Genomic DNA, 15,973 nt, shown 5'->3' with positions numbered 1-15,973 from the left:
ATGCCAAATTTGAACGTTTCTCCAAAAAGGATCACATTTACAAGGTCACGTTTGAAGTTTATATATAAACGCCTGGAATATTTCAATTTTGGAGAGTCTCATAAAATGGGTTAAAGTCATGTATAGTAGGTGCCAGTGTACACTGACGATTCATGTTTTTCTTTTTAAATCCACAATCTGAATCCCTCCACAGTTGTCACGTCCTGACCTTAGTTCCTTTTTTTATGTCTCTGTGTTAGTTTGGTCGGGGCGTGAGTTGGGGTGGGTTGTCTATGTTATTTTTTCTATGTTTTGTATTTCTATGTTTTGGCCTGGTGTGGTTCTCAATCAGAGGCAGCTGTCGATCGTTGTCTCTGATTTGAGAATCATACTTAGGTAGGTTTTCCCCATTTTGAGTTGTGGGTGATTGTTTTCTGTTGTGTGTCTGCACAGAACTGTTTCGGTCGTTCTCTTTGGTATTTTTGTTATTTCCGTGTTAATTTTAATAAATATGGACACGTACCACGCTGCACCTTGGTCCTCACCTTCCGACAACCGTTACAGTTATTTCATTCTGAATGGTAAAGGTGGGATTGAACACGTAACGTTCTGATCCATAGAATTACATCCACAAAACCCAAGTCTACCTGATTGTAAAAGCGCTGAGAGAGAGAGAGAGAGAGAGAAAGAGAGAGAGAGAGAGAGAGAGAGAGAGAGAGAGAGAGAGAGAGAGAGAGAGAGAGAGAGAGAGAGAGAGAGAGAGAGAGAGAGAGAGAGAGAGAGAGAGAGAGAGATAGGGAGAGAGAGAGAGTGTGGCTATATACACTATATAAACGGGGTACCAGTACTGAGTCAATGATAACTTGGCTATATACACGGGGTACCAGTACAGAGTCAATGATAACTTGGCTATATAAACGGGGTACCAGTACTGAGTCAGTGATAACTTGGCTATATACACATGGTACCAGTACTGAGTCAATGATAACTAGTCTATATACATTGGGTACCAGTACAGAGTCAATGATAACTTGGCTATATAAACGGGGTACCAGTACTGAGTCAGTGATAACTTGGCTATATACACGGGGTACCAGTACAGAGTCAATGATAACTTGGCTATATACACGGGGTACCAGTACAGAGTCAAATGATAACTTGGCTATATACACGGGGTACCAGTACAGAGTCAATGATAACTTGGCTATATAAACGGGGTACCAGTACAGAGTCAAATGATAACTTGGCTATATACACTGGGTACCAGTACTGAGTCAGTGATAACTTGGCTATATACACTGGGTACCAGTACAGAGTCAAATGATAACTTGGCTATATACACTGGGTACCAGTACTGAGTCAATGTGTAGGGGTACGTGGTAAAGGAGGTCGATATGTACATATAGGTAGAGATAAAGTGACTAGGCAACAGGACAGATAATAAACAGTAACAACAGTGTCTGTGATGAGTCAAAAAGGGTCAATGCAGATCGTAGTTCCTGGTTGACTATTTAACTAACTATTTAACTAACTATTTAACTAACTATTTATCAGTCTTATGGCTTGGGGGTAGAAGCTGTTCAGGGTCCTGTTGGTTCCAGACTTGTTGCATCGGTACCTCTTGCTGTGCGGTAGCAGAGAGAACAGTCTATGACTTGGGTGGCTGGAGTCTTTGACAATGTTTAGGGCCTTCCTATGACACCGCCTGGTATGAAGGTCCTGGATGGCAGGGAGCTGGGCCCCAGTGATGTACTGGGTCGTACACACTACCCTTTGTGGCGCCTTGTGGTCAGATGCCAAGCATTTGCCATACCATTTGATGATGCAGTCAATCAAGATGCTCTCAGTGGTGCAGCTGTAGAACTTTGCTGAGGATCTGAGGGCCCATGCCAAATCTTTTCAGCCTCCTGAGGGGGAATAGTCGTGCCTTCTTCATGACTGTGTTGGTGTGTCTGGACCATGATAATTCCTTTGTGATTCTGACACGATGGACTCGAAGATCTCCCCCCTGCTCACTACAGCCTCGTTGATGTGGATGGGGCCGTGTTCGGCCCCTCCGTTTCCTGTAGTCCACGATCAGCTCCTTTGTCTTGCTGACATTGAAAGAGAGGATGTTGCCCCACACTGCCAGGTCATTGACCGTCTCCCTATAGGCTGTCTCATCATTGTCGGTGGTCAGGCCTACCACAGTCGTGTTGTCCGCAAACTTAATGATGGTGTTGGAGTCTAGTGAGTGTGCATAGAACCAGTGCAAGAGAGCCAGTGCAGCTGGTCAGCGCATGCTCGTAGTACGGGTCTTGGTAATTCGTCTGGCCCTGCTACCTTGTGAATGTTAACCTGTTTAAAGGTCTTACTCACATCGGCTACGGAGAGGGTGATGCCACAGTCATCCAGAACAGCTGGTGCTCTCACGCATGGTTCAGTATTGCTTGCCTCGAAGTGAGCATGGAAGGCATTTAGCTCGTTTTGTAGGCTCGTGTCCCTGGGCAGCTGGGTTTCCCTTCGTAGTTTGTGAAAATTTGCAAGACCCGTCACAATTGACGAGCGTTAGAGACAGTGTAGCAGAAATCGATCTTAGTCCATGTTTGATGGTTTGTCGGAGGTCGAAGCAGGATTTCTTATGAGCGTCCGGATTAGTGTCCCACTTCTTGAAAGCGCCATCTCTAGCCTTTAGCTCAGTGTGGATGTTGGCTGTAATCCATAGCTTCGGGTTGGGATATGTACGTATGGTCGAATCCAGGCTGTATCACAACCGGCTGTGATTGGGAGTCCCATAGGGAGGCAGACAATTGGCCCAGTGTCGTCCGGGTTTGGCCAGTGTAGGCCGTCATTGTAAATAAGAATTTGTTCTTAACTGACTTGCCTAGTTAAATAAAGTTTAAACAAAAAAATATGTATAGTTTTAAATGTACAAAGACGGTGACTGATGTGGTAAACATCGCGGATTCCACTCATTGCAAAACAGTCCTGTAGCTTAGCATCCGCTTCATCAGACCACTTCCATATGTTGCGCGTTACTTGTACTTCCTGTTTGAGTTTTTGCTTTGTAAGCAGAAAACAGAAGGAAAGGGTCAGATTTGCCAAATGGACGGTGAGGGAGAGCTTTGTATGTGTTGTAGTACTTGAGACCGAGAGTCTCTAGTCCGGTCTCCAGACACATATTGAGTGTCTTGGTGTTGTCTCGGTAGGATACATTTTTACTCGACCTTGACTGGTGGAGTAAAACACTCATAATTATCAGTTTCCTTCAGTCAGCGGATAAAAGATTTCCTTTCTTGAAAATAAATCACTTATTGAAACCTGGGATTCAAACTTTAATCATAACAATACTGTCCTTTACTTTCATTGAAAAAAAATATCCTCAAATTCTGTCCCAATTTCCTTGTCTTGCTGGTAGGGAAGAGTGGGGGAAATTGTTGGAAAGTTGTGCGCTCATTATTAGTAAAGGGGAGAAGGGAACAGTCTTTACACAATCGCAAAACATATATATATATATATATATATATATATATATATATATATTTCAGCGGAACATCATCTGCAGGCAGCAAGAGCTCTCAATTGGTTGTCGCATTGAGCAGCTCACAGAAGAATGACATCGGTAGGTAGGAAAGATGTTTCAACTTGAGTGTAGGGGGCAGTATATTGATGTTTTTTATGAAAAACGTAGCCAAATGAAACTGCCTATTTCTCAGGCCCAGAATCTAGAATATGCATATAGAAAACACTCTAATGTTTCCAGAACTGTCAAAATATTGTCTGTGAGTATAACAGAACTGGCGAAAACCTGAGGAAAATCCAACCAGGAAGTGCTGTTTTTTCCTGAAAGCTCTCTGTTCCATTGCATGCCTTCCCTCCATTTAAAGGGATATCAACCAGATTCCTTTTCCTATGGCTTCCACATGGTGTGAACAGTCTTTAAATGGTGCGTGATACAGAATCTACCAGTAAATGGGACGGCAGGTAGCCTAGTGGTTAGCGCGTTGGACTAGTAACCAGAAGGTTTCAAGATCCAGAAGGTTTCAAATCCTGAGCTGACAAGGTAAAAATCTGTCGTTCTACCCCTGAACTGTATCTAGGCCGTCATTGAAAATAAGAATTTGTTCTAGACTGACTAGTTGAATAAAGGTGAAAAATGCCTTGCAAAAGCCATTTTCCCTATTTTGTTGCATTACAAATGTAATTTAAAATGATTTTAATTTGGATTTCAAATAATGTAAAAAAAAATAGTCCAAATTGGTGAAGTGAAATGAAGAAAAAAAAATGGAAAAAAAATTTAGCGTGAAAGTGGTGTATATCTATTCACCCCCCTTTGCTATGAAGCCCCTAAATTAGATCTGGTGCAACCAATTACCTTCAGAAGTCACAATATGAGTTAAATAAAGTCCACATGTGTGCAATCTAAGTGTCATATGATCTGTCACATGATCTCAGTATATATACACCTGTTCTGAAAGGCCTCAGAGTCTGCAACACCACTAAGCAAGAGGGCACCACCAAGCAAGCGGCCCCATGAAGACCAAGGAGCTCTCCAAACAGGTCAGGGACAAAGTCATGGAGAAGTACAGATCAGGGTTGGGTTATAAAAAACTATCCAAAACTTTAAACACCCCACAGAGCACCATTAAATCCATTATTAGAAAATGGAAAGAATATGTCACCACAACAAACCTGTCAAGAGAGGGCGGCTCACCAAAACTCACAGACCAGGCAAGGAGGGCATTAATCAGAGAGGCAACAAAGAGACCAAAGATAACCCTGAAGAAGCTGCAAAGCTCCACCGCGAATATTGGAGTATCTGTCCATAGGACCACTATAAGCCATACACTCGACAGAGCAGGGCCTTACGGAAGAGTGGCCAGAAAAAAGCAATTGCTTATAGAAGAAAAAAGCAAACATGTTTGGTGTTCGCCAAAAGGCATGTGGGAGACTCCCCAAACATATGGAAGAAGGTACTCTGGTTAGATGAGACTATAATTGAGCTTTTTGGCCATCAAGGAAAACGCTATGTCTGGCGCAAACCCAACACCTCTCATCACCCCAAGAACACCATCCCCACAGTGAAGTATGATGGTGGAAGGATCAAGCTGTGGGTATGTTTATCATCGGCAGGGACTGGGAAACTGGTCAGAATTTAAGGAATGATGGATGGCGCTAAATACAGGGAAATTCTTGAGGGAAACCTGTTTCAGTCTTCAAGATATTTGAGACTGGTACAGAGGTTCACCTTCCAGCAGGACAATGACCCTAAGCATACTGCTAAAGCAACTCTCGGGTGGTTTAAGGGGAAACATTGAAATGTCTTGGAATGGCCTAGTCAAAGTCCAGACCTCAATCCAATTTAGAATCTGTGGTATGACTTAAAGATTGCTGTACACCAGCGGAACCCATCCAACTTGAAGGAGCTGGAGCAGTTTTGCCTTGAAACATGGGCAAAAATCCCAGTGTGCTAGACATGCCAAGCTTATAGAGACATACCCCAAGAGGCTTGCAGCTGTAATGGCTGCAAAAGGTGGCTCTACAAAGTATTGACATTGGGGGGGTGAATAGTTATGCACGCTCACTTTTTATTATCATCACTGTATATTATTATCATCACTGCATGTTATTATCATCACTGCATATTATTATCATCACTGTATATTATTATCATCACTGCATATTATTATCACAGATCATCACTGCATATTATTATCATCACTGTATATTATTATCATCACTGTATATTATTATCATCATCACTGTACATTATTATTATCATCACTGCATATTATTATTATTATCATCACTGTATTGTCATGCCCTGGTCTTAGTATTTTGTGTTTTCTTTATTATTTTGGTTAGGCCAGGGTGTCGCATGGGTTTATTATGTGGTGTGTTTTGTCTTGGGGTTTTTGTAGGTATTGGGATTGTGGCTTAGTGGGGTTTTCTAGTATAGTCTATGGCTGTCTGGAGTGGTTCTCAATCAGAGGCAGGTGTTTATCGTTGTCTCTGATTGGGAACCATATTTAGGCAGCCATATTCTTTGAGTGTTTTCGTGGGTGATTGTTCCTGTCTCTGTTTGTTTGCACCAGTATAGGCTGTTAGGTTTTCGTGTTACGTTTCTTGTTTTTGTATTGTTCGTTTTTCATCTTTATTAAAGATGTATAAAAATTACCACGCTGCATTTTGGTCCTCCTCTCCTTCATCGGAAGAAAACCCTAACAGAATCACCCACCACAACAGGACCAAGCGGCGTGGTGACAGGCAGCGGCAGCAGGAGCAGCGAAAGGAGGAAGGGACATGGGTAGACGTTTTGGACGGCAAGGGTTGTTACACTTGGGAGGAAATACTGGCTGGAAGAGATCGCCTCCCATGGGAACAGGTGGAGGCACTTAGGAGAGCAGAGGCAGCCGGAGAGAGGAGCCGGCAATACGAGGGAACACGGTTGGCAAGGAAGCCTGGGAGTCAGCCCCAAAAATTTCTCGGGGGGGGCTCACAGGGAGTATGGCGACGCCAGGTAGGAGACCTGCGCCAACTTCCTGTGCTTACCGGGGGGCTAGAGAGACCGGGCAGGCACCGTGTTATGCTGAGGTGCGCACGGTGTCTCCAGTGCGGGTGCATAGCCCGGTGCGGTACATACCAGCTCCTCGTTTCGGCCGGGCTAGAGTGGGCATCGAGCCAGGTAAGGTTGGGCAGGCTCGGTGCTCAAGAGCTCCAGTGCACCTGCACGGTCCGGTCTATCCAGTACCACGCCACGCATCAGCCCTCCGGTGGCAGCTCCCCGCACCAGGCTTCCTGTGCGTGTTCTCGGCCCAGTACCACCAGTGCCAGCACCATGCACCAGGCCTTCAGTGCGCTTCGCCTGTCCAGCGCTGCCAGAGCCTTCCTCCTCTCTAGCGCTGCCAGAGTCTCCCGCCTGTTTAGCGCTGCCAGAGCCTTCCTCCTCTACAGCGCTGCTGGAGTCTCCCGCCTGTTTAGCGCTGCCAGAGCTGCCAGTCTGCAAGGAGCAGCCAGAGCTGCCAGTCTGCAAGGAGCAGCCAGAGCTGCCAGTCTGCAGGGAGCTGCCAGTCTGCAAGGAGCTGCCAGTCTGCAAGGAGCCACCAGTGCTGCCAGTCTGCAAGGAGCCGCCAGTGCTGCCTGTCTGCAAGGAGCCGCCAGAGCTCCCAGTCTGCAAGAAGCCGCCAGAGCCGCCAGTCTGCAAGGAGCAGCCAGAGCCGCCAGTCTGCATAGAGTAGCCAGAGCCGCCAGTCTGCATAGAGTAGCCAGAGCCGCCAGTCTGCATGGAGCAGCCAGAGCCGCCAGTCAGCATGGAGCAGCCAGAGCCGCCAGTCTGCCAGCATCCGCCAGTCAGCCAGGATCTTCCAGATCCGCCAGTCAGCCAGGATCCACTATTCAGCCAGGATTGGCCAGTCAGCCAGGATCCGCCAGTCAGCCAGGATCCGCCAGTCAGCCAGGATCTGCCAGAACTGCCAGTCAGCCAGGATCTGCCAGTGCCATTTACCTGCCTGAGCTTCCTCTCAGTGCTGAGCTTCCTCTCAGTGCTGAGCTTCTTCTCAGTGCTGAGCTACCCCTCAGTCACGAGCTACCCCTCAGTCCCGAGCTGCCCCTCAGTCCCGAGCTGCCCCTCAGTCCCGAGCTGCCCCTCAGTCCAGTGGGGTCCTTGGTGAGGGTTACTAGGCCAAGGTCGGCGGCGAGGGTCGCCAATCAAAGGACGCGATACAAGGGGACTAAGACTTTGTTGGAGTGGGGTCCACGTCCCGCGCCGGAGCCGCCACCGTGGACAGGTGCCCACCCGGACCCTGTTCCCATGGGAGGAGGGGGGGGGGGGGGGGGGGGGTTCTGTCACGCCATGGTCTTAGTATTTTGTGTTTTCTTTATTATATTGGTCAGGCCAGGGTGTGACATGGGTTTATTATGTGGTGTGTCTTGTCTTGGGGTTTTTGTAGGTATTGGGATTGTGGTATAGTGGGGTTTTCTAGGAAAGTCTATGGCTGCCTGAAGTGGTTCTCAATCAGAGGCAGGTGTTTATCGTTGTCTCTGATTGGGAACGATATTTAGGCAGCCATATTCTTTGAGTGTTTTCGTGGGTGATTGTTCCTGTCTCTGTGTTTGTTTTGCACCAGTATAGGCTGTTAGGTTTTCGTGTTACGTTTCTTGTTTTTGTATTGTTCGTTTTTCATCTTTATTAAAGATGTATAAAAATTACCACACTGCATTTTGGTCCTCCTCTCCTTCATCGGAAGAAAACCCTAACATGTATATTATTATCATCACTGCATATTATTATTATCATCACTGCATATTATTATTATCATCACTGTATATTATTATCATCACTGCATATTATTATCATCACTGCATATTGTTATCATCACTGTATATTATTATTATCATCACTGCATATTATTATCATCACTGCATATTATTATCATCACTGCATATTATTATCATCACTGCATATTATTATCATCACTGCATATTATTATCATCACTGCATATTATTATCATCACTGCATATTATTATCATCACTGCATATTATTATCATCACTGTATATTATTATCATCACTGCATATTATTATCATCACTGCATATTATTATCATCACTGCATTCATCATCACTGTTGGGAAAGAAGGTAGGAATTCCACCGTACTGTTTCAAACCTGCTGTGTACGTGGTAAATAAATGTTGAACTTGACTGTTTTAAAAGACTCCATCTTAAAGATGCAAAACATAGGCTGTGTTTGATTTCCAACAGTCGTAGGAAGAATGAGAGGGAAAGGACTTTACAAGTGTAATATATATACAGTACCAGTCAAAAGATTGGACACAGGAGGGATTCTTAAAGAAAAACTAACAGGTCTGTGAGAGCTGGAATTCTTACTGGTTGGTAGGTGGTCAAATACTTATGTCATGCAATAAAATGCAAATTAATTACTTAAAAATCATACAATGTGAGTTTATGCATTTTTGTTTTAGATTCCGTCTCTCACAGTTAAAGTGTACCTATGATAAAAAAGTACAGCCCTCTACATGCTTTGTAAGTAGGAAAACCTGCAAAATCTGCAGTGGTTCAAATACGTATTCTCCCCACTGTATATAAAGAATTATATATGAAGAATTCAAACAGGAAATGGAATAACAAAAATGTTGACAGCTGAAGCAAGCACACCTATTTCTTTGATCAGTAAGTTTTATTTTATCCATAAACCTTGTTTTTGTTCACATTTGAATCCATAAAAGGTATAGTGAGTTTTTATACTGTTTGTGTAAATGTTAAGACAGAGGGAGCTGCACAGGACTGGACATGTTCAGAATGGATGGCCTTGTTTTTAGGATGGCCTTGTATTTAGGATGGCCTGTTGTGTGGATGGCCTTGTTTTTAGGATGGCCTTGTTGTGTGGGATGGCCTTGTATTTAGGATGGCCTTGTATTTAGGATGGCCTTGTTGTGTGGATGGCCTTGTTTTTAGGATGGCCTTGTTGTGTGGGATGGCCTTGTATTTAATGGCCTTGTATTTGGGATGGCCTTGTTGTGTGGATGGCCTTGTTGTGTGGATGGCCTTGTTTTTAGGATGGCCTTGTATTTAATGGCCTTGTATTTAGGATGGCCTTGTATTTAGGATGGCCTTGTTGTGTGGATGGCCTTGTTGTGTGGATGGCCTTGTTGTGTGGATGGCCTTGTTGTGTGGATGGCCTTGTTTTTAGGATGGCCTTGTTTTTAGGCTGGCCTTGTATTTAATGGCCTTGTATTTAGGATGGCCTTGTATTTAGGATGGCCTTGTTGTGTGGATGGCCTTGTTGTGTGGATGGCCTTGTTGTGTGGATGGCCTTGTATTTAGGATGGCCTTGTTGTGTGGATGGCCTTGTTGTGTGGATGGCCTTGTATTTAGGATGGCCTTGTTTTTAGGATGGCCTTGTTGTGTGGATGGCCTTGTATTTAGGATGGCCTTGTATTTAGGATGGCCTTGTATTTAGGATGGCCTTGTTGTGTGGATGGCCTTGTATTTAGGATGGCCTTGTTGTGTGGATGGCCTTGTATTTAGGATGGCCTTGTATTTAGGATGGCCTTGTTTTTAGGATGGCCTTGTTGTGTGGATGGCCTTGTATTTAGGATGGCCTTGTTGTGTGGATGGCCTTGTATTTAGGATGGCCTTGTTGTGTGGATGGCCTTGTATTTAGGATGGCCTTGTATTTAGGACGGCCTTGTATTTAGGATGGCCTTGTTGTGTGGACGGCCTTGTATTTAGGATGGCCTTGTATTTAGGATGGCCTTGTATTTTTGTATTTTTTTTATTTAACATGTATTTAACCAGGAAGGGCTCATTGAGATTAAAATATATTTTTCAAGAGCGCCCTGGCCAAGATAGGCAGCACCAAGTCATTACAAATGACAGACAGACAACATGAAAAACTACAAGTAATCTAGTAAAAACCATTGAATTCACAAGAGTATAAAACAGAAAATTAAAAACATTGACAGGTCAGGGAATCAGCCTCAAAATCCTTCATCCGTGATTTAAAAACACCAATCGGGACAAGTTCTTCCAGTTTAAAAGTATTTTGTAAGGCGTTCCAAGACGATGGCGCAGAGTACAGAGTAGCCTTTTTACCAAATTCAGTTCGGAGATTTGGAACAGTTAGCAGGATAAAGTCCAGCGAACGAAGAGACGACCCACCACATTTCTGAACAATAAAAATGCCCAAATAAAAAGGTAGTAAACCCAAAATGGCTTTGTAAATAAAAGTATACCAGTGACTGAGCCTACGAGTGACTAGAGAAGGCCAGCCAACCCTGGTATACAAAGTGCAGTGGTGCGTAAGGGTTTTGCAGTTTAAAATAGATCTCAAAGTGCCATGGTAAAGGGTGTCAATTGATCTCAAACACTGAATGGAAGCATTCATACATAAAATATCCCCATAGTCTAGTAAAGGCATAAATGTAGCTGATACTAGCCTCCTTCTGGCTTCAAAAGAAAAACAGGCCGTATTCCTAAAATAAAATCCAAATTTCAGCTTCAATTTTTTTGTAAGTTGTTTAATATGCAATTTAAAAGAGAGGTCGTCATCAATTACAATTCCAAGATATGTATATGAGGTTACAACCTCAACCTCCTTGCCCTGACAGGTAGTAATAGGTGAAAGGTTCAGAGGTCTATTTCTTGCTTTAGAAAACACCATTAGTTTAGTTTTGTCAGTATTGAGGATAAGCTTCAATTCACACAAGGTATGTTGAACAGTATAAAAAGCAGTTTGCAAGTTCTGGAAAGCTTTTGTAAGAGACGAGGCACAACGGTAAATAACAGTATCATCAGCATAAAAATGAAGTTTCGCATTTTAGACATTTTTGTCTAAATCATTTATATAAATAGTGAATAAGAGAGGACCAAGTACAGAGCCTTGGGGCACACCATTAAAGACAGACAATTTAACAGACTTCAAATTGAGTGCACTGAGTTCTATCAGACAGATAGTTAGCAAACCATGCAACTGCATGCTCTGAAAGACCTACACTCGACAATCTCTGCCTTTAGTATAGCATGATCAACTGTATCAAAAGCCTTGTATTTGATGGCCTTGTATTTAGGATGGCCTTGTTGTGTGGGAAGCCCCCATAGCATAATACACTGAAGCCGCTTCATGCCGAGGCCTGCTTCTAAATGTATAATTAGTTAATTGTGTTGTAATTGTAAAAAAGGGAACTTGGGATGACTTGTTAAAGCATATCCACTTGATGCACATATTTTCTAACGTATAGAAATGTACATTGGTCAGCCGTCATTACCCATCCCTATTATCTGGATTTACATTGAGAAATGAATATTTTTTTGTTGTAGTTTGGTTTGGTTGAAGTGTTGTGGTATTATGTGCGTTATTAACTGGAGAGAGCACGCTGTTCTAGTTGAGAGAGGGATAGATCAAACTTGGCACATCATTTGGGCCACACTATTAATAAGAATGTCATTTCGGTATCCCCCTCCCACCCCCCTGTACCCCATTACTGCTTTGGACATTTGCCAAATGCTGGACGCATGGCAGCTGGACGCATGCGCAGTGTGCCGTGATCAACACAGCTCAGCTTCATTCGCTCTTCAAGAAGGGGTCTTAAATGCCGATCGAAGTACTCAAACAAACTTTATACCAACGTTAAAATAACTAGTGAGCTTTCGTAGAGTGAACGGTCCATTGCTCCATTATAGCGTTCCGACGTGCCGCTTAAATTAGTCCCATAGTTTATTTTACAGTTAAAAGTGTTGTTTTTTTTTCCCCGCTGTTGTTCTGGTATCTTCGCTAAGGCTAATGTCAGTCCGTCAGACCAACTCATGTGTTTGAACTTCTTCAGAGAACGAGTCCAGTCCCGGTGACAGCGGCAGAGCGAGCTGTGTGTTCCGCCGTTCCAACTCCTCTTCAATCTATCATCATGAGCTTGTCCAAAGAGTGACGGAAACGGAAATTGGAAACGAAAGTGTTTTTTTTTTTAAAGTACAAACGAAGATATCTTCCCAACCCAAAGGTATGTTTTGTATTATTCATTATTTGTTTTGTTGTGTGTGTGTGAAAATGCTTAGTCTAAATAAATGTTGGCCAAATAGGTCTATAGAATAAATAGGGCTATAAAACAGCCCATTGAAACGACGTGGTTATAACATGTTACGCAGGTGTGATCTAATGTTGATATGCAGCCGTTATAAACTAAACTAAAAATCGAATGAATCCTGTTTTTATGAGCCCTTTTGGAGCCTAATCATTTTGCTATTTGTTTGACTATTTAGTCGTAATAAAATGTTTTCATCTCCAATTATTAATTGACCTTTGAATAGATCAGTAGGCTTATAGGCTGCATTTAGGCGTATCTGCTGTCTTTCAATGGGTAGTGTAGTAGACCTAGCTAGGCCTACTTTCAACAATAATTAAATATTATAGCTTCGTTACACCTTCATATTTAGTAGGCCTAATTTTGACTGAGGTGTCATTAATATCTGTGCTAGATTTGGAATATACCTCTGAAATAGTTTTCCCCCCAAAAAAAACATTTTACAGTAAATATTTATTATTTTAAGCCATATATTTCTTACATCATACAGACTAATAATATAACTCTATAATTGTAATATTCCCTTTCCACTTTCACCGTTTAGAAACTTCAGCATTCACGAGCTCCATGCAATGCGTTGCTCATGCCCTCGCAGTCGCCGGTGACCACGAGCGCATACCGAAACAGCCTCCGTCTCTTGCGTTGTCCATCCTCGTGCCGAACGGGCCGCTTCTATCCCTCTCTTGTGCAGACCGGAGGACTCTCTCTCTCTCTCTGCCTCACTTGTGATCTTCACGTGTATTTTGTGTTTATATTTGATATGCAGGATATGAGATTAGTATCCCCTACTGCAACACGCAGGACCACCACCATGCATGCCACGACGCGCCACTTGCTCCGTCCCAGAATGGCCCTGGCTGGCTAACGGCCTGTCCCTAACAACTAGCAACAACATGATCTGAATCTGATACCTAACGAAATTCATACAGGATCGATTACACATTGAGGACTCATAGCCAAAACGCACTTATGCACAGCTAAGCGCAGTAGGCATATCTCTATTGTTTTGGTGAGATTTAGGGGTGTTGTAAATGTAAGTAAGTGTTCGCCCGGACTTGTATAGCCCACGTTATTTTTAACTCACAATTGTCTTGAGGGAATATTGGTGACAAAATTCGTGACATAATTTGAATAGACATGTATTTCACATTATAGGCTATTCAACATGGGTGTAATGGTACTGTTAAGGTAGTGAAAGAATGACAAGATATCAAATAATGCTTTTAAAGGTTTGGTAACTATGCATGGATCCCCAAAGTCACAGGCCTCAGCCTATTCGTGCCAAATATTGGACTTTTAAAAAAAACATTTTTTACTTAACTTCTAATGTATTAGTCTATTACAATTTAGTGTGGTCTACTTATTGATGTAAATATAAAACATTTGTGTTTTTTATTATTTTAATGATTGAGTGTAATTGTTTAATTTCAACAGTTGAGGCTGACATTTGTTAGTGGTTCCGGGTCGCTTTGTGACACCTGTACTAGTTAGTGTATGTTCAGAGTCTACAGTAATGCTCAGATGGAAAAGGTGAAGTCTACAGTAAACTGTTTACTTGTGTTATGACATAATCATTGTTCTAGACAACTACGCATCAGAGACATCACGTGATCAACAATTGCCCCAAAATATTACCCATGACATCCAGTGGCTGCTCTTACGAGAAAATGTGGACCCCCCCCCCCTTTCAAATGCACACACATTTATTTCCAGCCCGTTATTTTGTAAAAACAGTAGCCTATAGAACCACACATAGTTGTGATTGCACCAACTCCAATTGATATCGTTCCCGTTTAGACCTACTTTAACAATTACGCACCACACAGAGTCGTAAATTAGTAACTTATCTTCGGGGCCTTTGCTGGAATAGTCTGCCAATACCGCGGTAGTAAACGCCTGAAATGTCTTTCCGACAATGGTAGTAAAGCCGTGGTGACACGCTGGCATTACGCTATTTGGGGAGATGACCATGGCTCCTCTCGTGTGCCTGGACGTTTTATAAAGAATCAACCCAAACAGGAATTCCCATCACGTTTTGGAAACTCGAGAATAGCGGACCTTGGCTACAATATTTAAAAAAAATCTGATTCTGTTGTCAATAATGTACGTTTTGGATATGAAGAGGAGCGCTTTTCCCTCCACATCTGCGCTCTAGTCGAGACAATAGGATCGTGACATGTATGTAGCCCGAAGGGCCACGCGTGGCATGACTGACAGCCATGTTGAAAGCGTCATGCGGGTTTGTTCAATAATTTCCACGATTTCGTTTTTTTTTATGGAGTGAAATTACCACAATGTAGATATGAAGCCGACTTCATTCCCCACTCCCACCCATCTACCTTTCTCCTGCTCTCCCCTGTTACCCTACAGTGTCAATACCTACACCAAGAAATATAACTCTCCCTTCAGGGAGTTTGACGGAAATGGCACTGGCAGGCCTGCACATTGATTCCTCGCACAGAATCGAGAGAGAGAGAGAGAGAGAGAGAGAGAACGATCTCAGTTGGCCTGAGAGAAGCATTATTGTCTTGGGTTTCAGGCCAACGTGAGCTCAACGCTATGAAAAATTAAAAGGCTGCGAGACTAAAAGACTAAAAGACTAAGACAACAAACGAGAAGAGTTGACGTTCGTCAGAGCAGCTCTAACACGGAGTGAGACAGTTGGGGGGGGGGGGGGGAGCCAGCAGGTGCTAAAATTTATACTTCGGCCCTCATTTTTGTTTTTCATATTTTATTGAACAGATAGAGAGCGGATGCCAGTGGAGAACGATAGAGGTTTTTGTCAAAAGGGGCACTAGTCGTGATGCAAACCTAGGCAGATACCGTAGACAAGTGTGCAGGAGGCTATGATCACTAGACCATCCAGGCTACACACACAAGTCTCCTCTTCGTTGTTGGTGCAGTCCTCGCTGTATGAGTCACGTTACAATTCTAACCAAGTGGGTTAAACACTACTGGGAAAATGTGTGAGATGTTTTGTTGTTGCCTTCCACCTCCCTCTGTTCACTACAATAAGTGGTCCTGTAAATGATTATTCAGCTTTACTTTCGGCTAGAGACTCTAGTCACTGAGCTCTTAAGTACAGGCCATTCTACTGCCAAAATGTTTGTCTATGGAGATTACATGGTGGTGTGCTCGATTTTATACACCTGTCTGCCAAGGGTGTGACTGAAATAGACGGATCCACTAATTTGAAGGGGTGTCCACATACTTTTGTGTATGTATATATATATCACACACACACACACACACACACACACACACACACATATATATGTATTGCACAAACACACACACACGCACACACACACACATACACACACACACACACACACACACACACACACACACACACACACACACACACACACACACACACACACACACACACACACACACACACACACACATATATGTA

At 43.3% G+C, this 15,973-nt stretch overlaps 1 protein-coding gene across 6 annotated transcripts in view; it reads left to right on the top strand.

The window, feature by feature from the left end:
* Positions 1-11,995: 11,995 nt before the first annotated feature.
* The window catches only part of eya4 (EYA transcriptional coactivator and phosphatase 4), a 143,092-nt gene continuing 139,114 nt past the window's right edge, over positions 11,996-15,973 (top strand). For all 6 annotated transcript variants that reach the window (XM_036976404.1, XM_036976406.1, XM_036976400.1 and 3 more), the window contains exon 1: positions 11,996-12,474. The gene's annotated coding sequence lies outside the window, so the exon portion shown is untranslated. The remainder of the gene's footprint in view (positions 12,475-15,973) is intronic.

The sequence above is a fragment of the Oncorhynchus mykiss genome, chromosome 4 (genome assembly GCF_013265735.2).
Source record: "Oncorhynchus mykiss isolate Arlee chromosome 4, USDA_OmykA_1.1, whole genome shotgun sequence".
Lineage (NCBI taxonomy): Eukaryota > Metazoa > Chordata > Actinopteri > Salmoniformes > Salmonidae > Oncorhynchus > Oncorhynchus mykiss.
Note: the sequence above shows the minus strand (reverse complement) of the source record. Positions and strands in the feature narration are given on the sequence as shown.